This window comes from Marmota marmota, unplaced genomic scaffold, assembly GCF_001458135.2.
Source record: "Marmota marmota marmota unplaced genomic scaffold, marMar, whole genome shotgun sequence".
NCBI classification, from domain to species: domain Eukaryota; kingdom Metazoa; phylum Chordata; class Mammalia; order Rodentia; family Sciuridae; genus Marmota; species Marmota marmota.
The window spans coordinates 3,588,392-3,613,637 of record NW_025999960.1 but is presented as its reverse complement, the minus strand read 5'-3'; the positions used below and the strand labels follow the sequence as shown (position 1 = coordinate 3,613,637).

Below are 25,246 nucleotides of genomic sequence, written 5' to 3'. Positions count from 1 at the left end.
GCCCATAATGTCTCCAAAGATATAATGAAAGTGAAAGTACAAAAATCCCCGCTCTCTCCTTTTCTACGGAGGAGCGTTCCGTTCTATGAAATCCCCGCTCTCTCCTTTTCTACAGAGGAGCGTCCCGCTAGTTACTTGCGGATTCCCACTTACCTGGGAACTTACTGGTGCACCACCCTGACTGCTGAAAGTTCTGGATCCTGGGTTCGAGGAATATGTTCCACGTCCGGGCCACCAATTGCCGCGACCCCTCGCCAGCAAGGGAAAACATGACACAGGATTCTTCTTTCAGCAGTTTATTCAGGCCTTGATTCATGTATCATCTTCTAGTGACCCGCCACCGAGCGCCCAAGCACAGCCTAATAAAGCCTCCAGCATACCAATCTTAAGCTGCCACGTGGACCTTTCTCATAGGGTGGTAAGGGATTGCGTGCCAATTCTCCATATTAGGAGTTGTTTATCACAGGCCACAGTGGAAGCCGGCGCCATCTTCTAATGGCGGCCAAGGTCTAATTAGAACGGCTCACCACATATCAGAAGCCTTGAGGAACTAAAGGGAGAGCTCTAGAACAAGACTGGAGAAGTAGGAAAAGTCTGTATCAAACAGCCATGGAGTCTTTGAAGGAAAATTTGAATTTAGGAAGCCAGGTGTGGGGGCACATGTTGTAATACCAGTCATATGGGAGGTGGAGGCAGGAGGACCTCAAGTTGGAGGTCAGTCTGAGCAACACAGTGAGACAGTCTCAAAAACAATAATAACCAAAAAAAGAAATTTGGAATTTCCTCTGATATGCATTGAAAATCTATTATCAGATATTATTAAAGAGAGTGATACTTAAACTACATTTTGAAGATTATTCTGGGTGCAGTGCACTGAATGAATTAGAGGGGTAAAAGAATAAAAGGGAGTTAAAAAGGCTTTTTACCAATCCAGGTGAGAAACTATCAGGTAGCTAAAATCAAGGTGGCAACAGTAGAGATGGAAAGAACTGAACAAATTAGACAGATAATTAAAAGCAAAGGAAAAAAGGTGGTCCCCAGGCTCCTGTAAGGAGAAATAGGCTGAATGGTAGCGTTACTTGCTGGGATATCCAAGGGGAAATGTTGAATGTCCTGTTGAAAATAGGAGTTCAGAGGAGTTTTGTTGGGGACATATTTGCCCATAAATGACACTGAAGCCATGGATGTGGATAGTAACACCCAAGAGGAAGCATAAAGTAAGAAGAGAAGGCAGCCCAAGGCTATCTCTTGAGAAACATGGGTGTTAAAAGACAAGTGAGCCAGACATAGTGTCATCTCCCTGTAATCCCAGCAATTCTGAAGGCTGAGGCAGGAGGATTGCACATTTGAGGCCAGCCTCATCAACTAAGCAAGACCCTGTCTCAAAATAAAAATAAAAAGGATTGGGGGCAGAAAGGAGGAAGTCAGGTGACCGCTGCAGTGGCCGCCATGGTTTTTGCCAGAAGGAAGATGGCAGACTTGGAGGAGAAGTTTTCTGATGAGGAAAAGGTACTTATAGCAGCAAAATTCATCATTCATGTCCCTCCTGGAGAATTTAATGAGGTCTTTAATGATGTTTGGTTACTGCTTAATAATGATGATCTTCTCAGGAAAAGAACAGTCCATGCATTTGCACAGTATAAGTTGGACCAGTTACTCCAGTAAAAACTGAAGGTTATGATCATGAGGTATTGATAACAGAACATGGCAACTTGGGAAATGGAAAGTTTGGGGATCCAAAAAATCACAATCTGTTCAAATTTGATCACCTAAGAAAGGAAGCAACTGATCTAAGACCTTATGAAGCAGAAAATGCAATAGAATCATGGAGAACTTCAGTAGGAACTGTTCATCAAGCTTACATGAAAGAACATTACCCAAATTGGGTCTGTACTGTGTATAGTGAAAAAAATCAATGGACAGAAAACCATTATTGCATACATAGAGTGCCATCAGTAGCAAGCAAAAAAAAATTGGAATGGTTGTTGGAGGTCAGAATGGAAGTTTACAATCTTTCCTTGGGTCACTCAGGTGGTTGGCATCTTGAATGTTCAGGTTCATTATTATGAAGTGGTGAAGGCGTTGTTCCCCCTCCCACTGAAAGTGCTGGCAAGGCCACACTTGTGAGAAACTGAAACCATGGGACCCTTTTTTATGTAATTGGAACTTTTTATTTTTATGCTCATAAACCTCACAGGAAACATGAGTATACTTATTGCTAAACCAAATCAAATTCTAGATGGCCAGAACATAACAGGTGGTTCATGCCTTAAAGGCTGTCTTACTATCTCTCAGGACATTGAGGAAAAAACAGAAAAATCTCAACAATCATTCTGGGAAAAGCTACAGGAACTCTAGGCACCACAGTTGATTATATCAACTAAGAATCCAAGCTCATATCTTCAGTCTCTCAAAAAGCCTAAGCAGATAGTTATTATGTCTATTGCACGAAGTCCACCATATGTAGCCTATTTGATTAAGGATAGGTTATGGTATTCATCCAGGGGAGAAAAGGCTAATAAAAATATATTTCTCTAATAGACTCCTTCACCTTACACAGGGATTTATGATAAGCACAGTTAATATCGGTGGCAGAAGGACTGACGTACAGACCCTTCCTTTAAGTTAAAGATTACAAAGATTTAAGAACTGGCATACTTTGACTAAGGAACAAAGAAACTTTCTGAGAAAGCAGCTTAACCAGTTTTATGGGAATAAATGTGGCATTAATTAAGGTTTTATAAGATACATTTTTAGAATAATGTTAGAAATATTTTTAGATTCTTGGGTTTTTAGCTATGGATTTTTTAGATGCTTTAAGAATATTTTATAGATTTTAGGTTGTTATAAGTTCAAGACTTAGGGGACTTTTAGATGGGATCTTAGATTAGAAAGAAAGTACAGGTGTGCCTTTAAACTTAAAGGTTAATGACAGGTTAGGAGACACAGAGTCTAGTTACGTAGATTGGCATCTGTTAAACAAGGAAATGTTACATCCTGGGAAAATCTGAAAATTGTAAATTGATTACACATTTTATTAACAATTCTGTACCCATAATGATAAGAAAAAGCAGAACAAAAAAGGACCCAGAGAAATCAGTTTAGCACTCTCTCTGAAGATTGCTCCAACAGAAGGACTCCTTGTCTCATTCCTTGTGCCTACGTCACTCACACTTCAGGACTCCCTGGATCCTGCTAGCTTAGGACCTCGGCAATGAAAATGGTAATGTTCAGCTAGTGAGTAGTAAAGATATACAAGATTACCTAACAGAGGTGCAGACAGCCAAAGAATTTATGAGGTTTGTAGAAGCTGCAGAAAATGAATACCAGATTGTCATCAGTGAGAATTATCAGACAATGTCGGACACTATTTTCAAAGCCTTATATCAACGGTTGCCAGTTACACGTACTAAGATTGATTGGAATAAAATGCTTAGCTACAAGATTGGAAAAGAGATGCAGAATGCATAAGGTGAACATTGCATGACCAGATCATTTTAGCGTCTTTGCGCTTAAATTTTTTTTTTTTTCCCCAGGGCTGGGATTGAAGCTCAGTGGTAGAGTGCTTGCTTAGCATATGTGAGGCATGGGTTCAATTCTCAGCACCACATGTAAATCAATTAATAAAATAAAGGTCCACTGACAATTTTTAAAATATTTTTAAAAAATTCTTTCCAAAGTATTCAGTCAAGCTGCCCAGTCAACATTGGCTATTGCCATTAAAAAAACACTGCAATTAATTAGTTGGTGAGAGCACAAAGCTTAGCTAATCAACCAGTATTTTTCATTTCTTTTGTTCAAAGAGGGCAGAAAATGAGTTAAGAATTTCTTACTTTGTTATTTCTTCCTTTCTTCCAGTGAAAAGATGATTCCTCTAGTTTATGGTTAAAAGTTTTGAAACATTTCAAAAATACTTTATTTATTGTAACGGTAAAATTATCTTTTGACTTATGATATGGGTAACTTTTGATATTAACCCAATTCTTTTTAATGGGGTCAATAATGGACATTTTACTTTAAGGTGGTTGATAGACTTAGCCATATATGATGCTAAAGAAATTATCTACAATTTTCCCTCTCACCTCTTCCACTAATGTAAGATCGAGATTTGAGGGAAAACATTTTCTCCTATACCAATTGTGTTAAGCCTATCAGTAAGGTTATTTAGTGAGTTTAGTGTTCAACTAAACTTTTTTAAAAACAAGGCCAAGCTATATGCATCTAATGTTTTTTTTTCTTATGATAGTTACACAAATCAGCTTGAATTCCATATGTCCCTGAGTTATTTTTAGCATAAAGCCACAAATATATTATAACAAGGCAAGTTGTAATATATATCATCCTGAACTCATGATATATAAAGAACTCAAAAAACTTAATAACTAAAAAACAAAATAACCCAATCAATAAATGGGCAAAGGAACTGAACAGACAACTTCTCAGAAGAAGATATACAACCAATCAACAAACATGAAAAAGTGTTCCACATCACTAGTAGCAATTAGAGAAATGTAAATTAAAACTATATGGAGGTTTCATCTCACTCCAGTCAGAATGGTAATTATCAAGAATACAAGTAACAATAAATGTTGGTGAGGATGTGGGGAAAAGGTACACTCATACATTGTGGGTAGGACTGCAAATTGGTGCAACAACTCTGGAAAGTAGTATGGAGATTCCTCAGAAAACTTGGAATGAAACCACCATTTAACCCAGTTATCCAACTCCTTGGCATATGCGCAAAGGACTAGGGATATAGATCAGTGGTAAAGTATCCCTGGGTTCAATCCCCAGGGGGAGGGGGGGAAGATTGTATAGGTATTTTACAAATTTTCACTTAAAGATCAAATTTACTTGCTTAGCCTAAATTAATTTTTAATGTTAGCCTTATTTTTTAAGTACATAACTGTTATAGTTAAATGCTGGGAGCCATTAGCCAAGTAGGTATGACAATTTCCTTGCCAGCGTACCCCATGTTGCTGACATTTTGCAGTGACATTGAATGTAGTTGACCTTGCTCAAGGACCAGGGCGGATTAGGGTGTTCCCGGTTTAACATAATCGGGTTTAGGGCGTTCCCAGTTTAGGTTCCAGGTTTAAGGTTTAAGATTATTCCTGCTGGGAATAGGGCGTATCCTGCTGCCTGAGTTCCCCTTGAGTTCTCAGGGGATTTAGACAGTATATTTTGGAGATAGAAGCCCAGTGGAGGTGAATTTGGGAGAGAACGTGGATTTGGGCAGAGAACGTGGATTTCCCCAGAACGTGATTGTAGACGGCTGGTGTGAGTTCGGGAATAAAGAGTTGCTGTTTGAATCTACAAGCTGTGTGGTGGCTCGTGATTTTGTGCCCAGCCAGACTGCGGCAGTTAAATCAACATCCGGGGGTTTCATAAATTGACATCCAGACCGCTCATATATAATCGAATCAAACCTTTATTGAAGCACACCAGCAGCAACTGACAGGGAACATAAAGTCTGTTCCAGATCAGCCCCAAACAATTGCAAGGGCACTCCTTTTAAGCTTGAAAGCCACAAAAGGGATATTTGGGGGTTTAGCCAATGCAAGCAAGTCAAGTTACAGAAGTGGGAGAGTGTAGTCAGGTGGCGGGAAGCTTAGCCAATCACAATTAGCCCAGTCACCCCAGTTACAGAAACAGAGCCCAGTGTTCTTGAGGGTTTCTACAACAAAAGGAAAACCAACATGCCCCAGTCATGACCTTTTTATTTGGCATGGCTGTTTTACAAAGTGGAGTTACTCAACAAAATTGAGTCACTTTGGCTTGACTATCACATAACATGTCTAAATGTCTCAAAAATTATTTTAAATGTACAGTGAAAGTTTGCTTCTTGCCATGTCCCTCAACCTAGTTTCTCTCTTAGGGAACAAATGTGAATTTATCCAGCTCATTCTTTGCAATAGCTAAACAGTAAATATTGCATGCCTTCCATTACTAAACTTTAACACAAAACCTAGGGATGAAGATTTAGTTTGTTAGTAGTTTTTGGCTCAGTGGTTAAATGCCCCTGGATTCAAGACCCACCAAAAAAAGAAGTCTTTTCCTGTTATGAAGCAATGGATAATCTTGTACGTTATTTTGTACAAACATGGGTGTCTTAAATTTGTTTTCATGGAAGCAGAGACTGGGCAAGTGATTTGTTAGGAAAACACTTGTTCTTTTTGTTTTGTTTTGTTTCTTTTTGTGTTGTAGCACTGGAGACGAAACTCTAGGCTTCGCTCATGCTAGTGAAATATTCTACCACTGAGCTGCACTGCCAGTCCCTCTAGAAAAGCATTGTGAGAAGATATCCACATGAGGAAAGCAAGACAGGAAGATGAAGAAGTAAAGCAAAAATGTGGTTCTAAATAAAATCTAGGTTTGACCTGTTCTTATATACAACTCTGAAGCACAAACTTCTAGAGAACCTTAGACCTATCCTGCTAGCTTTCATTCTGTCAATCTCATAAACTGTTTAGGAGTTTCAGCTGGGGTGGGGTTGACAGCAGGCACATGTTCTTACTGGGAGTTAAGCAGCATTGCCTCAGAATTGAAACTTTGGAATCTCCAGATAAAATGGTTCCCCACCTAAAATGGCAAATCTGATGCCAATAGTTATAACTCTTAGGTAGAGTGCTCTGGGTTCAATCCACAGTACTGAAACAATAGAGGGGGAGGGAAGGAAGGATGGAGAGGGAGAGAGTGTGTCTAATGTGTGTCAGACATGGGCTAACCACAAACCATAGAGACTTAGTGACAAATATGATATATAACTTGAGCATCCCTAATACAAAAATCTAAAATGCTCCAAAATTTAAAACATTTTGAACACTGACATGATACCATAAGTGGAAAATTCCATACCAGACCTCATGAAATGGATTGTAGTAAAAACTCAGAAGCACAACACATAAACTTTGTTATATACACAGAATTATGAAAAATATTGTATAAAATTATCTCCAGGCTATATATCATATGTATGTGTTTTGTGTGTGTTTGTGTGTATTATATATATATAATATATATATATTATATATATAATTTATATATATATAAATTTAGACTAGGGCTCTATCCCCAAGATATCCCCAAATCCAACAAACTGCAAAATCCCAAACACTTCTGATACTAAACATTTCACTTAAGGGACACTTAACATCTAATCCCCGGATACTAAAACTAAAGAGATTAGTGAGGGAGATAAACAAGTGAACAGATATCATATGCTATAGATTGAGTCTTAAATGTTTCTCAAAAGCCCACTTGTTAAAGGTTTGGTCACCAGTTTGAGGTGCTACTGGAAGATAGTGGAACCTTTAGGAGTAGTGTAATGCCAGATTTGTGGGACCCCAATAGAGCTCCAGGAGCCGAATCTGATGCAATCACACGAGTCTTTATTGTAAGCCTGGACTCACAACTATTCCAACACAGCGGAATGAGTTCAGTGAGGATTTATAGGTTTTTGGGGGGATACTCAATGCGTCACAACATCACACAGCAAATCATTTCACGTCGCGGGAAAGTCAAACAACAACAACTCTTAACATTGATTAACACATTCATTGGTGGGAACAAGTCGGGTAAGGGTGATTGGTTAGTTCAAGTGGTGGAGACATTTGAACTGATTGGTTTAGGCCGCGAGGGGTTGCAAGAATGTATATGCTAAAGTGCAGGGTTGCCTAATCATGTTATCAATCACCAAAACTACCTGGTATTTCAGATATTTTCCCTGTCTCCCACTGATTGGTGGTTGCTAGGGGGTTACTATGGGTCCTCACCTAGCATAATGAGTCAGGGACACTGGCGCCACAGATCTCCCCTGTTAAACAACTCAGCAGGGTGGGTATGTGCCTAGGAGGCTCTGTGGGTTTTTCCAAGGACAAGGGTCACGCCCCCTCTCTCTGGACAGGACTTAAGGTAGACGCTGGTTTCTCAAAAAATGGAGTCACGTCAATTTCTCAGTAGGACCTAGTGCAAAAGTTAGGTCACCAGGCTTGTGCCCTTGAAGGGGCATGGGACCTTGGCTCCTTCCTCTCTCACTTCCCAGCCATCACTAGTTGAGCAATCTTAGTTTATCATATGCTTCCCACCATGGTATGCTGACTCAGCACAGGACCCAAAGCAATGGAGCCAACTAACTGTGAACTTTAAAACTGTGAGCCAAAATAAATATTTCCTCCTTTTAAGTTCATTAACCTCCGATATTTGTCACAGCGACTAAAAGCTAACACATCATGTGATAAAATGAAACTGAAAGTATATTATTTTAGATACAATTAGGAAAATTTTCTTCAGTTGCCTTCTGTGACTCATTCTCTCTTGATTTTGCTATTTCACTGGCTGCTACCCCCTGTTACCCATTGCTAATTCCTCTACAGTGCTCCAAACTCTAAATTTTAGAGTGCCTCTAATTCATTCTTTGGACCTCTTCCTCTCTGTCTACTTTACTCCTGAGGTATACTACAAGCTGATAATTTCCCACTTATATTCCAGCCCAAACCCCTGAGTATAGCTCTGAATTCCTGTTTGACATCTCCACTTGGATGTAAGATAGGCATCTCTGGCTCAGCTTATCTAAAAACAAATTCCTGATTTCTTCCTCAAGCCCACTCTTATAGCATCTGTATCTCAGTGGGAAATTTTTTTTCTTTTACACACTTAGAACAAAAATCTTGTAGTCACTTTTGACTTCTCTCTTTTCCTCATACTTTGCATAAGTCCCTTAATAAATCTTATTGATTTTAAATTCAAAACATAATATATCCATCATATCACCACTCCTTACTACATCATTGCTACCACTCTGGTCCAAACCATCATTTGTTACCCAGAGTATTGCAATAATTCCTGAATAATATCTATCTCTGCACCTCTGTGTCTATTATTCACACATTACTATAAGTGATTCTATTAAAATGCAAATAAGATTAGGGTTTTGTTTGTTTGGTTGGTTGGTTACTTGGGATTGTATCCAGGGGGTACTTTACCCCTGAACTACATCCCCAGCCCTTTTTATTTTGAGACAGAGTCTAGCTAAAGTCTTGCCCAGATTAGTTACTTGTGATCCTCATGTCTCATCCTCCTGAGTTGCTAGGATTACAGGCCTGTACCTCTGCACCTGGCTTTATGATGTATTTGAACTCAAAACCTCCTATGACTTCCTATCTCACTCATGATTTTCCAACCCAAACCCTGGTCTCCCCAATATCATCTCTTTATATTCTTCCCCTTGGGTTCCTCAGCTCCAGCCATACTGACTTCCTTTTCATTCCCTGAACACCAGTATACTTCCACCTCAGGACCTTTGAATTTAGTCTTCCTTCTGTTTGAATCACTTTTTCATCACATATCCATGTGTTTTTCTTGCTCACTTCCTTCATGTCTCTATTCAGATGTCACCTTGATGGTGATACTGTCCTGACTTCCCATATAAAATAATGTTTCTATGTCCCATCATGCCCATCTTGTTTTCTCCCCTGGCATCTATTACTGTTTGTTTTGTTGGTAAAGATGACGCCCTGAGTGCTTCTCTTCCGGGAGCTCAGGAAAGATGGCTCCCAGAGCACTTCTCTTCCGGGAGCTCAGGTCCATGACGCACTGAATGGCACACGAACCATCACCTCCAATCCCTGTGAATGGCGCGAACTTTGAATGGCGCACCTCCAATCCCTGAAGTGGCACGAACTCTCAGCCAGTGAAGAAGTAACAGCCCACTCGCCTTGCTCCTCCTCATCTGTGTTAAGCCCATAAATATCAATACCCTGTTCGTGTTCATTCTCTTACTCTTACTCTCTCTTACTCCCTCTCCTCTCTTTTCTCTCTCCCCACTCTCCTCTCTCTCTCCCCTCCTCTCTCTTTTCCCCCTCTCCTCTCTCTCTCCCCCCTCTCCTCTCTCTCTCCTCCCTTCTCTCTTCTCTCTCTCTCTGACTCCCTTCTCTTCTGCGACTGGCTGCTACAGTCCTGCTAATAAAATCTCGGACAGGTAAATGGTTGTTTAGCTTGTTGAGTTTACGGAGCTTTTCCATTGTCCTTTACATGTTTAGTATACATACAGGAGCCCTTAGTATCCATAGGTTTTGTCTCCCTGGAGTCAATCAAATGTGGATCGAACATAATTTTTAAAATTTTATTTGTACTGAGCATGTGTAGATTTCTTTTGTCATTATTACTGAAACAATACAGCACAACTATTTACATAGCATTTACATTTAGGGTATTATAACTAATACAGAGATGGTTTAAAGTATATGAGAGGATGTACAGAGGTTATATGCAAATATTGTGCATAATATTTATATAAGGGATTTGAGCATCCATCGATTTTGGTATCTTTGGGGGATCCAGGAACCAATCTTAACTTTTCCTATTTATTGTAGTTTTTGTGCTCCTCAATTAAGTGTAAATTCCCTGAGAGCACAAACATAGTTTGGGTCACTGTTTAGCCCTAGACCTGTTGTGGGAACTGACTGATTGGAATGAACCAAATGATGCAAAGAATGGGAGAGTTCAAGTTCAGTACACCAGTGGGTCCAGAGGAGTCTCTGCTCCAAACTCTGGACCCTGATCCACAGTTTCTCACAACACTTATGAGTTATTTAATATCATAAAATTTTTGATACTGACTGAAGGCCTTGCCTGGGGCTTCTAGCAGGAAATGTGTTTACAGAAGGAAAAAAAAAGATAAGAGAAACTGGCTCTTTTCACAAGCATCAGGGAAATCTCTATCCTTGAAAGCCTCACACATGGGTGTTTACATTTCAAAAGGGTGAAGTCAGACTCTTAGAGACAGTTATTTAAAATCCAAAAGGTAGGGCCCCAAGGTTAATTAGGTTTCCTGAAGAAAGGTTCTCAAAAGAGGAGGGGTACTGACCCTTTCCTCAGGCATTTGTTTCTCAAATAAGATTCTGGTACTTTCATTTTACAACTGGGTCTGGTTTTGCCATCTCATCCAACCCCCACCCACCCCCATTGATGCACTCTTAACCTTATGGACTCTTAAGTTAAGCTGCTGGTAAATCTGGAGAACCATTTGGAACTGTATAGCCTCTAGACTGGAGGAGTAAATGGTATGTTAAGGATGCAGGAACAGGGCTGGGGTCGTGGCTCAGTGGTAGAGCACTTGCCTCACATGTGTGAGGCACTGGGTTTGATTCTCCGCAACACATATAAATGAACAAAATAAAAGTCCATCAACAACTTTAAAGAAAATTTAAAAAAAAAAAAAAGGATGCAGGAACCAAACAGAAGTGCTATAAGGAGCCTCACACTAAATAGACCAAAAAGTATAGTCCATTGCAGTTAGCAGTCTGCTCCTCAAACTTCTGTCATGAATAGATTAGTCAGCTTCTGGAGTGACTAAAGCAGGACTGTTGTCTTTGGGGATCTCCAGAATGCAGCTTGTTTATTTTGGATGTTCAACTTGCATGGTGCATCTGGATCAAGAATGTACTCCCAACTGTAAGAGTCTGGTTTTACCCTGCTGAATCAAAGGGGCCACCTTGACCATCTTCATCACTATAGTAGTGGTGGATAAAATGATAGTGAACTGACCTCTCCAAAGAGGCTTTAGGCATTGGATATTTTATTCTTTTGCCCAAATAGTATCTCCAGGTTTAAAGGGGTGGGTGTAATGCTGTTCAATTTTCAGATCTTCTTATATACCTGTTATAATGGGAGAAAAGCATCCATAAATAATCTCATATGGGGAGAATACTGTCAGTCTAATAGGGTTAGACCTAATTTTTTTTTGGGGGGGGGGTGTTAATTGCTTTTATTTTTTAAATACATGACAATGGAATGCATCACAATTCTTATTACACATATAGAAAACAATTTTTCATATCTCTTTATATAAAGTATGTTCACACCAATTCATGTCTTCATACTGTTATGCTCAAACTTGGGACCCCCAAAAGGCCACCAAGACCAAGATCGATGTAAGCAGCAAAGAGATGTTTATTGCGAGCTAGCTTGGTCCTCCACCTATACACAGCAACTGGTGACACTGAGAGCCCTGAGCCCAGGGTTTCTTTGGGGAAGGCAGGGACTTCACATGCATCATAGCATCTCTTAGCAAATCATCACACACCGCAGGAAAATCATAAAACAACTCTAAAACATGATTAGCACATTCACCGATGGGAACAAGTTGGGTAGAGGTGATTGGTCACTACAAGAGGGAGATTCATTTGAACTGATTGATTTAAGCTAAAAGGGGTGTTCGTGCTGAACTACATGGTTTCCCAACATGTTATCAATCACCATAAACTATTGGGAGGGTCATTTGGCATCCCAGGTATTTCCCTGTCTCATGCTGATTGGTGGCAGCTAGGGGATTGCTATGGGTCACCACCTAACCTGACTTGAGTCAGGGACACCTGGCACTGCAGATCTCTCCTGTTATTTGTTGATAAACAACTTAGCAGGGTGGGTATGTGCCTAGGAGTTCTCTGTGGGTCTTTCCAAGGACAAAGGTCATGCCCCCTTCCTTGGACAGGCTTTGCTCTGAGGTAGAGGCTGGTTTTTCAATACATGTACTTTGGATAATGATGTCCATCACATTTCACCATCATTGCTAACCCCCTGCTCCCTTTCTTCCCCTCCCACCCCTCTAGACCTAATTATTAACAAAGCAATTTGGCAACACTTGATCCAGTATAGGTGGGTTTCCTGATACAGTTTCCTTGATTGTAACTTCTAGGTGATCTTCACCCCCTTTGCCACCAATTTTACCACCTTAGCCATAACACTGGCCTATATGCAGCTGTTCTTTGGTTATAACTCTCCTGCCAGGTGTTTAAGACCAAAGTGGTCAGAATTGACCTTGTCCCTATCTACTGTCAAGAATTAGCTGAGATTCCTCAGGAGGTCATTCTTGGGAACTTGTGAGAAGCTTCTGAGCTTCTTTAGTGCCATCTGCTAGGATAGATCAAGGTTTTGATGACCATGTGTGACTTCCTTTGGAAGCAGTAGAGACATTTCCCTCCCAATGACCCTCCTTTGTGCAGCATGTGCACTGGTTGGGTTCCTGTTTTCTAGGGTCCCATTGATTCTCCTGATTGGGAGGTTATGTGGCCCAAAATTGTAAAGGCCTTAGGGAAATCCTCTTGTTCCCTGGATCCAAGTTGACCTCATTGGAAAAGAGAAAAAAATTGGCTATTTTCCTTGGCCCTTTTATTTTCTTAACTTTAGTCTCCAAAGTTTGGTTTTAAACATCTAGCAGGGCAGTTTCACCAGTCTTAAAGTAGGAGTAGTGGATTTTAACTCTAATGTCTACAATTTTGCAGCCATATACTTTATCTAACCTGTAAGTGATGGCTTGTTATCTCAATTAACTCCTGGTTTAAAGGGGTGAGCAGAAGTTGTGCTTCTGCAAGGCACTGACAGACAATAGTTATAAAGTTTACAAGGAAAATACAAAATGAAGTTAATAAGAGTAAAAATCTATTTAGTTTGTATAATAGCTATGAACCAATAAACATAATTTTTATAATCCCAAACCTTTACTTAGCTAGATATTATATTCCCTATTTAAGATAACAGTAATCCTTATAATAAAAAATCTATCTTTTGAACTTCAAATGAACTTAAGCGTTTATCCTAACATGGAACAAGGTGAAGGCAGTCTTAAGTCAGGTGCAGTTGTGGCCTCTTGAAAAATTTTAGGTAAATTGTTTTATTTCTGAAGCTGATCTTTGCCTTTTTCTTAAATATTATTTTGTAAAGTTCTCATATATTGTTTCCTGAGTCTATATGAATATCAGTTAACATAATACAACATTACATCTGAAACATGAATCAAACAAGCTAAGAGAGATTTTAACCTCTTTTGTGGGAAGTGGCAAAATGTCTTTATACCTCGAATTGTCAACCTTTAATAAATGAGGCTCTCTTTATTACCTTCCAAAAATTCATTCAAGTTCATATCCCAGAGTAAAGAGTAACACAAAATTTTACATATAACTTATTGCTGACAGGTTATTTTTATCCAATTAGAAAATATTAAGTGACATAAATAAATTTCTAACTAACTTTGTTATTTTTATATATCTGAAAGAGACTATTGCTACAGAAAACTTTAGTTTATAGACTATCAGCTTAATAAAGTGTTCTAAACCTTATATTTCAAAGACGTGTATCCTTGAAGGACATGAATACATCTAATATGTAAAGAAGTCAGTTACAGCATCACAATTACACTGATGTCCTTGTATTAACCAAGTTTAACTTTTAAGAAAAATTTAGAATCTGTAGTGTAGTGTAATAATCTAAAATAACAGTTGTTTGTTTAAGCAGAGTGTACAAACCTTAATCCCTTTAAGATTAATTCTCCTAAGTAATAAAACCTAACATATGCAACAAATTATCTTGATAGATAAGAGCAGATTAATGATTTAAAAAACACTTGTTTTTTTAACACATAGAGAATTAGATTTTGGTTTATACCAGTATTTTAAATATTTGATCATGGGGGGAAGCTTAAATAATTTCAACTGATTGTGCTAATTATATCCACCTTAATCACACACAAACCTTTTAAGATTTACCCTCCACAAACCTTGTGTAACTTACTCTACTATTTGTTTACTTAATCATACAAAAACTTACTCATCCAGATATATTTCTTTTTCTTTCAAATTTTTCATACTAAAATATATTTTGATATCTAGAAATTTCTTATCTCTTTCCTAGTTGTCCACCTTTTCTTAACTTTACATTCTGAAATAATCTTTATAAATTTTTCTAATTACCCAATTTTAATAAGATGAAATACTTATTGTTATTTACACCACTGAAACTTTTTGTACTTTTTGTATATAGGATTATACCTGTTGAAATTTTAACTCTTAGTAAATTTGCTTTTAGTAAAGACCCAGAAACAAAGCAATCTTTAACTCTTATCTATTTAACCAATTTAAGTTGAACTTTTTCTTAAATGTTTAAGTCATGTGGACTGAAAATTGTTTGGATAGTGAAGGATAAAGGGCAGGTGAAGAAGTGGGAGCCACCACAACTGGCTCAGATTTCCTTCCCTCCATCTTGTTGACATCACTCCTGGAGGCAGAAGTCAGGGAGCTTGGGGGACCTCAAGTTTAAGTCAGAAATACTGAATGCTTTAGGATAGCTTCCTGAGTCCAAATAAAATCAGTATTTTATCATCTTTTGAGTACTTTTCCCTTTTATTCTAGGACTCTTTCTAACATAAGGCTCAGAGGCCATCTGGGGTAATTTTGGTGTCTTTTCCCTTGCTGGCATCCTCTTTCTCTAGACTAGAGTTTCTGTTTTTGTTTTTGTTTTAATCTAGAAGCTCATCCCCCAAGAGGTATTTTCTTGTACTCTTCCCCATCCTGCTCTCCTGAGTGTGGTCTTGTGTTTCTGAGTAAAGGCTTAATTCCCCCCTTGGAATTAAGCTGCAGGGTGGGCTGACCACTCGACCCTTACCCATCTGGTTCCTTATGTTTGTTTGCCCTAAGTCTGAACATTTGCCGGGTTTCTGTTCTCGCGATTAAAAGGCTCAGGGGTCACTCCAGTTAAACTGGGCTAACTGGGCTGCACGAAATAACCACACAAGAGACACAAATACCTTTTTCTTTGGGGTCACTGTGATGGCTCCTCTGACCTTAAGGGTCTGCAGAAAGAGGGAGAGAGCGAGAGCACACTCTGACCCCTTTTATTGAGGGAAGCTATTCAAATGAGCCAAGGGGTCAGGTTTCAGGGGGCTGAGTATCTTCATGATGTCTGATGTCAGCAGGTTGACTGACACCTGGGTAGGCCACACCCAAGGGCACAGTAAGAGAAGGGGACACACACAAGGCACTTCCATGGAAGATTCTATCCTAAACAGGGCAAGGGATTATATTATAAAGGAACTGGTGAGCGTAGCTTCACCAATGGGGCTGTAGCAAGACACACCCATGCATGAGACACTGACCCTTGCACCCAAGAAGGGTGCCACATTTCTGTGACTGAGAGCCTCAGCACCCAGCTGGGGAGTGTAACTCAGTCACGTGTAAGGTTGGCCTCCCACAAACATTCAACCCCACTCAAGGCTGAAGACTCAACCCTCACCCATCTGGTGCAATGGAAACCCACATCTGGTCCCTGCCCAGTCTGCCTGAAGGCAGAAGATGACACCCTTAGCAACTACTGTGTGATCCAATCATTATATGCCAAGAAGGCAGATGGCAGACCCAGAGACCCTGTTAGACTTAAACAGCACAGCAAAAGGGATATAAGACCTTCTCCTGCCAGAACACACACAAGGCACTTCCATGGAAGATTCTATCCTAAACAGGGCAAGGGATTATATTATAAAGGAACTGGTGAGCGTAGCTTCACCAATGGGGCTGTAGCAAGACACACCCATGCATGAGACACTGACCCTTGCACCCAAGAAGGGTGCCACATTTCTGTGACTGAGAGCCTCAGCACCCAGCTGGGGAGTGTAACTCAGTCACGTGTAAGGTTGGCCTCNCCTTCTTCCCTGCCCCCTCTTTCCTCCCTCACCCTCTCTCCTCTCTCTCTCTCTCTCTCTCTCTCTCTCTCTCTCTCTCTCTCTCTCTCTCTTCTCTCTCTCTCTCTCTCTCTTTCTTCCCTGTCAATCAGACACTGCCATAGTAAAGATCTCTTGGTTGCTCCAAGTGTCATGGTCACTTTCCTTTCATGCCCACCTGGAGCAAACAGGAAAAAACCACAGGAAGTAGGGTGTCTCCTGATATTCCTGGCTCCATCAGGCTCTCCTATCAAGAATTTGCAGAAAATTACAGAGTTAATTTCTGCAATTGGGGCAATTCCTATATTGTCCCAAAAGCAGAATGTGGACCTCCAAGCTTCCTTAAAATGTCCAGGACCTGGTCTAGTTGGCCTTTAGACCCCCCTCCCCCATTTGTTTCTCTTGTTTTCTAGCATTAGGGAGGAACATGGCAGAATCCTAGAGCACAAGAACAAATCAAACAACCATCTGTGTCCCACAGCAGCTTCCAGTTAAAAGTGACATTTCCCTTCTCCTCTGGTCTCAACCTAATTTGGGTACTTGCTCATGTAGCTCTTTATTAATTGACCCCTCAGAGGGTCAACCTACTCTGAATGAAGGCCATTTATTTCATAGAAAATCTGGAGTTTTCTGGGAGTTAATTCTGGTCAAAAGTTCTATTACAAGATGTGAATCACTGTTATGCCGTTGGAAGTCACCATGGAACCACAGGTTAGGGCTGACACAGACTCCATAGCACAAAGCCATGGAGTCACAAACAGTTTTGCAGTCACTCAGGAGTTTAAAACATTACTTCCCCCCTTTGGAAATCCCTGATACTGATGGCCCCCTTGTGGGTATCCTTGGTAGGTGATCAAGCTCCCCTTCTGTCCTATGGACAGGCTTGATTGAGGTCCTAGGTCCTGGAATTTTACCTTTATCCTAATGATTGTGCAGGAGTTGGTCTGACTCCCCAGGGAGTCCAGCTGATGGTCGCTACCGCATAGGTGCAGGTCCCCCAAGCAAAGAAGATCTCGAAACTGTTAGTAGCATCATTTTGTTAGATTTGAGGGGCACTGCTCACTCCAGCGTAAGTGGCCCACTGCATGGGTGTTCAAAGTTCCAGCATAGTTTTCGCTTCCTGGTCAGGGAATCAAAATGTTGCAAGAATCAGACTGGTTGGGAAGCACCAAGCATCAGACAGAGAGTGGGAGAGCTCAACCTTATAATGCCACTGGCCCAGAGGAGTCTCTGCTCCAAATTCTGGACTCTGATCCATAGTTTTGTAATGCCAAATTTTAGGGATCCCGAAAGACCTCCAGGATCTGAATCCAACGCAAGCACACATGAGTTTTTATTGCAAGCTCGAGTCTGGACTCACAACCATTTCTGACACCGCGGTTCCGAGGAGTGAGTCCCAGTCCTTTGTTCAGTGAAATTTTATAGGTTTTGGGGGATATTCTATGTGTCACAACATCACACAGCAAATCATTTCATACCACGGAAAAATCAAACAACAACTCTTAACATTGATTTGCAAATTCATTGGCGGGAACAAGTTGGGTAACGGTGATTGGTTAGTTCAAGAGGTAGATACATTTGAACTGATTGGTTTAAGCCATGAGGGGTGTATGTGCTAAACTACCTGATTTTCTAATATGTTATCAATCACAGAAACTACTGGGAGGGGGGTGTCATCACATCAGGCCTTATGCCTCGAACATTCTTTGGTCTTTCCAGGAACTAGCCTTGCTGAGTCAGGGACACCTGGTGCTGCAGATCTCTCCTGTTTATTTACAGACAAACAACTCAGCAGGGTGGCTAGTGCCTAGGAAGGTTTTCCAAGAATAAGGGTCACGTCCCCTTTAGACAGGCTCTGCTCTGAGGTAGAGGCTGGTTTTTCAAAATGGAGTCACATCAGTTTCTCAGTTTCTCACAACACTTATGGGCTATTTAGTGTCATAAAATTTTTGGTATGTGACTGAAGGCCTTGCCGGGGGTTTCCAGCAGAAAGTGTGTTTACAGAAGCAAAAATACAGAGATAAGAGAAACTGGCTGTTTTCACAAGCATCAGAGAAATCTCTATCCTTGAAAGCCTCACACAGGGGTGTTTACATTCCAAAAGGGTGAAGTCAGACTCTTAGAGACTGTTGGTTACAATCCAAAAGGTTGTTGCCCCGGGTTAGTTAGGTTTCCTGAAGAAAGGTTCTCAAAAGGGGAGGAGAACTGATTCTTTCCCCAGGCATTTGTTTCTCAAATAAAGTTCTTGTAATTTCATTTTATAACCAGGTCTGGTTTTGCCATCTCAGCCTAGACCAATGGCTCTCCTACATTGGGTGCGCAATAAATATTTTTTGAATGTATGAATAAATTAATCATAACAACAGGTAGAAAACCCACATATAATTTATATAGAATTATGAGCAATAATTATATTTGATCAAGCCTTGGAAATTAAAGAACAAGTTAACAGACATAGATATTTGGAAGTGTTTTTAATCTGTGGGAAAATTGGCCTGGTCATCCATAAAGAAGACAACCCTAGCGTATACCTATTATCTTAATGGTATTTATTTATTTGCTTATTTATTTAGTGTGGTGTTGGGCATTGAACCTAGGGCCTTGTGCATGCAAGGGAAGCACTCTACCAGCTGAGCTATATCACCAGCCCTGTACTAGTGGTTTTTAATGGCTTCTTTTCACTCTCCTGCCTTCTAGTTGCCTAATACATTGTGTGGTCACTCTACCAAAATATACTTCTTTCCTACTAGTCTTTGATAATTACTTTTTTTCCTCGACATGGCAGATTCAGGGTGGTTATAACAACTTCAGAGAGTAGAATGGCTTTGATGACAAAAGACATTTCAAGTTGCAAATAAACAACTCAACCAGTAACATTTATAGTGGAAAATTACCAATATAGCAGGATGCAGTGGCACAGGCCTGTAATACCTGCAACTTGGAAGTCTGAGGTAGGAGGATCACACATTTGAGGCCAGCCTCAGCAATTCAGTGAGGCCCTAAGAAACTTAGTGAGACCTTCTCTCAAAATAAAAAGTAAATAGTGCTGGGAAGGTAGCTCAGTGGTAAAATGCCTCTGGATTCAATACCAGTACCTACAAAATAAAAAATAAAAAAAATAAATAAATACCAGTATAATGTAGCAGTTGAGAAATTAAGAGTCTAAATTCAAGCTCTACTACTTCCTAGCTATGTAGCTTTGAGGAAATTAATGTAAAAAAGAAAAATTAACCAAAAACATCATTAGCCTAGATTTTATTGTGAAATGTGAGGTCTGAGAAAATTCCAGAAGGATCTAAGGAATAGTCTATTGGGGAAGGAAGGAACAAGAACTTTAGCCAGAGTGGAGAAGGGAGTGTCAGCCTAAAGTCAGCTAGTTTGGGGAACATTTTGTCACAAAGACTCTTGGAAGAGGGAGGAATTTTTGTTGTGAGTTAGCAGCCATTGGGCAATTTGGATATACAGACTGGATGGGAGGAATATTTAGGGGCTAAGATCCTGTGGAGAAGAGTGTTAGGTTGGTTTGAGGTGGCTGAGGAACAAAGCACCAAGCAACCCGTGTGCGAAAGAACCACCAATCAGGCACCAACAGAACCGCCTGTCAATCAGCAGGGTCTCTCCTAACCAATCCTGGATCTCAGCAAGCTCCCCTGACCAACCCCAGTAGGACAAGGGACTCTAAAAACCTCCCTTTCCTTTCCCAAGCCTTCCTTGTCCTGTCCCAAGCCCTCCCTTTCTGCCCTAAGCTGAGCCCAGCACAATTCCCTGTACCTGCTCTGTTGGTCTGGAGGGTCTCTCCTGGGAGTGAATCTCAATAAAGTCTCATTCAGCAACTTTTAATCTGCCTCTTTTTGGTCACCAGTGCCTGATCTTACAAAGAGGATGGAGGAATATCTGGAGCCATGTGCATGGGAAATTTTTCCATGAGGAAAATTCTCAGAACTCCAGGGTTTCATACCTCAACTAACTTCTCCAAGCCTCATTTATCTCATCTGGAAAAGGAGGATGATAATAGTTTAGATGGTGACCCTGAGGATTGCATGTATTGAGATGTAAGTGTTCAAAAGTAGCTATCATCATTTCTTTGAGTTCCTTCCCCCAGTTATGTCCCTAAGTGTAGTAGCTAAGGGTGTGGATTATATTTTACGTAAGCTTAAAACCATGTGTTTATAATTAAGAACAACTGTAAAAGGCATCTTGGTGAGGCAGAATCTACAGAGAAATTGTGAAGAAAGGGAGCCTCCAAAACTGCTTGCATTCCAGCCACTCAACAGATGGGAGCACGAGGATGATATATGGGAGGGTTTTTGTTTGTTTGTTTGGGGCTTTTTTTTTTTTTTTTCCCAGCAGAGATTTGAAACCAGGGGCACTTATTAACCACTGAGCCACACCCTAAGTCCTTTTTATTTTTTGTTTTGAGACAGGGACTCACTAAGTTGCTTAGGGCCTCCTAAGTTGTTGAGGCTCACTCTGAACTTCCAATCCTCCCACCTCAGCCTCCTGAGGCACAGGGACTGGAGGCGTACCAGCTGATTTTTGTTATCCATTGCTCAGAGATATTACTATATTTTCCCTGGGGGAAGGGAGCAAGAATCTTCCCTTTTGGCCTTCTTGAAAATAAGGTAGATTTCTTCAGAGTATTAAAAGCCAGTCCAGTGGTTTTTCTTTTGCTCTAAGATTAAAAGAATAGTAATTAACTCATCTATCATTTACTAATTCCATTTCCAACATTCACACAAAATTTCCATTATTTTCTTGCCAGAAAATGGTCAAATGCTGTCTAGAACCAATGTCTCTATACTGTTGATTTCTATGATATCAGCATTCTACACAATTTTACCCTCTCAGAACAATACTTTACAGGCATGTCCTGCTATTGTTCTTCAAGGCCTGGAGAGACTGGACTTTTTTTTTTTTTTTTTTTCCTATGCTAACAATAAGGAAATCAGCCACTTTTGAAGTCCATCAAATTTCATTGCATATTTCTGAAAGTTAAAAACCTATCCAGCAGCTGAGTGCAATGCACAGGCCTGTAATCCCAGCAGCTCAGGAGGCTGAGGCAGGAGAATCACAAGTTCAAAGCCAGCAGTAGTAATTTAGTGAGGCTCAAAGCAATTTAGCAAGACTCTGTCTCAAAATAAATGCTGGGGAGGGAATGTGGCTCAGTTGTTCAGGGCTGAGGTGGAGCTTAATGATAATAGGCTTACCTCACATGTACAAAGCCCTTGGTTTGATTCCCAGCACTGAAAAAAAGAAAAAGAAACAAAAGATTCCTCACATTTTATTGTATGAATATAGAAATGTAACAGTTTTACCAAAATTGGATTATTGTTTCTCAATTTAAGATTTATTAAATCTTCCCCCCCCCCACCCCCAGTACAGGGGATTTAACCCAGGAGCATTCTGTCATTGAGCTACATTCCCAGCCCTTTTTATTTATTTATTTATTTTTCCCATTTTGAGTCAGGGCTTTTCTATGTTGTCCATATAAGGTCCTTGCTTACCATCTGGACGGTCATCTTAAGTGACAGCCACCATTTTAAGATAAAATTTTCGCTTTCCTACCCAAGGGCGTTTCTGAGAAAGGCTCACCACTCCCTCATACCAACCCAAGCCCTAACCACCCTCATTAGGACCCGCCCAGCTCTGATTCCTGAACCTGCCCCATAAAAGTCCCAGAACCCAAGCCTGTTTTGCCTCTCTCTGCTATAGACAGATGGCCATTATTTGTCAACTCTGACACATAAACTCTTGTGTGTATCTCTGCCTAGTCTTTGTCTTTCATTTCTCGCTTATCCGTCTCTGGTTCCTCGCTTTCCCTTCTGTCCAGACTGACCTCGAACGTGTGATCCTATTGCCTCAGACTCACAAGTTGCTGGAATTATAGGCACGTACCACCAACCAATATTTATATCTTTTAACCTCAGACCTCAGGCCTTAGGCCTTATCCCAAGAGTCTATAAATATTCAGGTAACTTTTTTCTTCATCATTATTGTTACTACAAGTGATTCAATATTTTATTCTACTCCTCTATATTTTCTGCATTTTATATTAAACAAGTTTTATTTTTATAAGAAAGATAATTATGAAAAAAACATATATAAAAGAGAGAATTTACAGTGTCAAATAAATGATAAGGTAGGTTATAATGGCAGAAAGAGGTTAGAGGAAAAAAAGGAGGGAAACTAAGTTATCTCCAGAATGCTTTGGGAAAGAAGTGGCATTGAAATGGGCCTTGAAGAATGGACATATTGAAAGACCTAAGCAATTTCATTCTGCTTGGGATCTTATTTTGCTCTGAAACTTAACCTCTGACTTGTTGTAGTCCTAGAGTCAGGAAAAAAAAAACTACAGAAAAGCTCTGTGGAAACAGTTCTCAGGAAAAGCCGCAGATAGGCCAAGATAACCACATATCTGAAATTCCAGATGGCTTCCACCTAGGTGTGGTGACCAGTATCTAAACTAGAAGCCCTGCAGTTTGGCACATACTCCCCTTGCGACATCCTCACGGTTTAAACCAATCAGTTTAAATGAATCCCCCTCTTGTAGTGACCAATCCCCCCTCCCAACTTGTTCCCGCCAGTGAATGTGCTAATCATGTTTTAGAGTTGTTATTTGATTTTCCCTCGGTGTGTGATGATTTGCTAAGAGATGCTATGATGTATGTGAAGTCCCTGCCTTCTCCAAAGAATGTATAAAACTGCTGCAAACCCTGGGCTCGGGGCCTCTCAGCGTCACCAGTTGCTGTGTGTGTGTGTGCGCGGAGGACCGAGCTAGCTCGCAATAAACACCTCTTAGCTGCTTGCATCCATCTTGGGTCTCTGGTGGTCTTTGGGGGTCCCGAATTCGAGCATAACAGTATGTAGGGAAAGAGGAGAGGGAAAAAACCCAGAAGATCCAGGAAAGTAGGAATTCAACACAGAATTGTGAAGTTTATGTTAGTGGCGAAATAAATCAGTTTGTCAGGAGTGTAATATTTATGCAAAGGAGAATGTTTGGGGACATAGCGTCTGCATTGAAAAGAGTTTAGAATAGGATTTACAAAATTTTATAATATATTCCGCAAAACTCACACACAATTTTGAGAACTGACTAGAGTTTTAACTTGCATTTGCAAAAGAGATAAGTTGTTATGTGTGGTCAACAACTCCAACCAGATAATTTTTTGTGTGTCGTTTTTGATAAAAAGAAAAGCAAGATGTTTCTGTCCTTTGAATTATTAAAAAAAAAATAACTTTATGGCTTATCTTGGAATTCAAGGCTTTTTGAATGTTCTTGTTTTTCATGGTTTATCTGAGATTGGAAAGCTTTTAGGAATGTCAGCCTTCTTCTCTAGGCCTTGGGATGGCGTGTGCTTGATTAGTCATTGTGGTAGATGAGGTCAACTTTCTTCCTCATTCCTATAAAAGTATAAAACTTCAAATGTTTCACATACTTTAGCATTAGGGTTCCCTCTAACCTCTACAGGCTTTAGCAGAGACTTTGGGTAGAACTGTACCTATTGCACAGGTTCTGCACTGTACAACTCTAGGCGATGTTGCACACACAGTGCCCCCTGGAGTTATAAAAATGTAAAAGCTGCTCAGCTACACTTGATAGCTTAAAGAGAGAGGCCAGGCAGGTAACAGAAATCCATGAAGCTAACACCCATTAGCAGATCAGCTAATCAAAAAGTAATGCTCAGAACACTGTGGAGCCTGGTGCAGTAGCACACACCTGTAATCCCAGTGGCTCCAGAGGCTGAGGCAGGAGGATTGCGAGTTCAAAGCCAGTCTCAGCAACTTAGTGAGGCACTTAGCAACTCAGTGAGACCCTATCTCTAATAAAATATTTTTAAAAGGACTGGGAATGTGGCTTAGTGGCTGAGTACCCCAGTACCAAAAAAAGAAAAGAAAAAAAAAAAAAAAAGAAAAAGAACACTGTGGAATTGCAACACAGCAAATTTGCAGATTATATTCTGCCTTGGAGTTCTAGTTTGGAATTTCTGCCACAGAATTTAGAGTCAGTCAATAAATAAATACATATATGTATATTTTTTTTCTTTCCATGAACAGGATAATAAAACATTAAAGAAGTGAAACAGATTATACAGAAGAGAAACTAAAGAGGAGACAATTCATAGAAGTACTTCAATAATCTAGGGCCATGAGAACAGGCGTAGAGAGGAAGGAAGTAATGGGATGCCGTGATAACATTTTGTCCTGGTTCAGAATTAAAATCAATTCAGACTTGACTTCCTACTGTTGGGGAGGAGACTAGAGTAATGCAGGGTTTTGAACTTGGGTTCTTAGGAAAATACCTGGGTGAAAAATATTTACTTTGGAGATAAATTCAGAGTCTTTAAAAGATCTTTTTTGAAAATGATAGTAAAAACCACGTTTGAAATGTTATGTAATGTTACTGTGTTACAGAAATCAGTCAAGAAGCGGCAAATGGCACTTGGGGAGTGGGAGAACTCCAACTTTATTTTACCCCGGCAGGCCCAGAGGCGATCAGACTCCAAATTCTGAGCACCCATCACCAGTTTTTCACAATATTTATAGGTTATCTGGTGTCATAATTTTTTTTGTGTGTGTGTGGTGTTTGGGATTGAACCCAGGGCCTTGTGCATGCTAAGCAAGTGCTCTAACAACTGAGCTATATCCCCAGTCCCTAGTGTCATAAATTTTCTAATCTCCCTGATAAACGGTTGTGCATAGTTACAGAAGCAGAGCATTATAAGGAGAAGGACTGGCTCCTCTTGCAAGGCCTTCCAT

General features: G+C 40.2%; 1 pseudogene across 1 annotated transcript; it reads left to right on the top strand.

Annotated features, from left to right (window-relative positions):
* Positions 1 to 1,411: 1,411 nt before the first annotated feature.
* LOC107148841 lies at positions 1,412 to 3,514 on the top strand (annotated as a pseudogene). Its single transcript, XR_001504310.2, has 2 exons — positions 1,412 to 2,070; positions 3,205 to 3,514. The product of XR_001504310.2 is annotated as an F-actin-capping protein subunit alpha-2-like (transcript).
* The last annotated feature ends 21,732 nt before the right edge of the window (positions 3,515 to 25,246 follow it).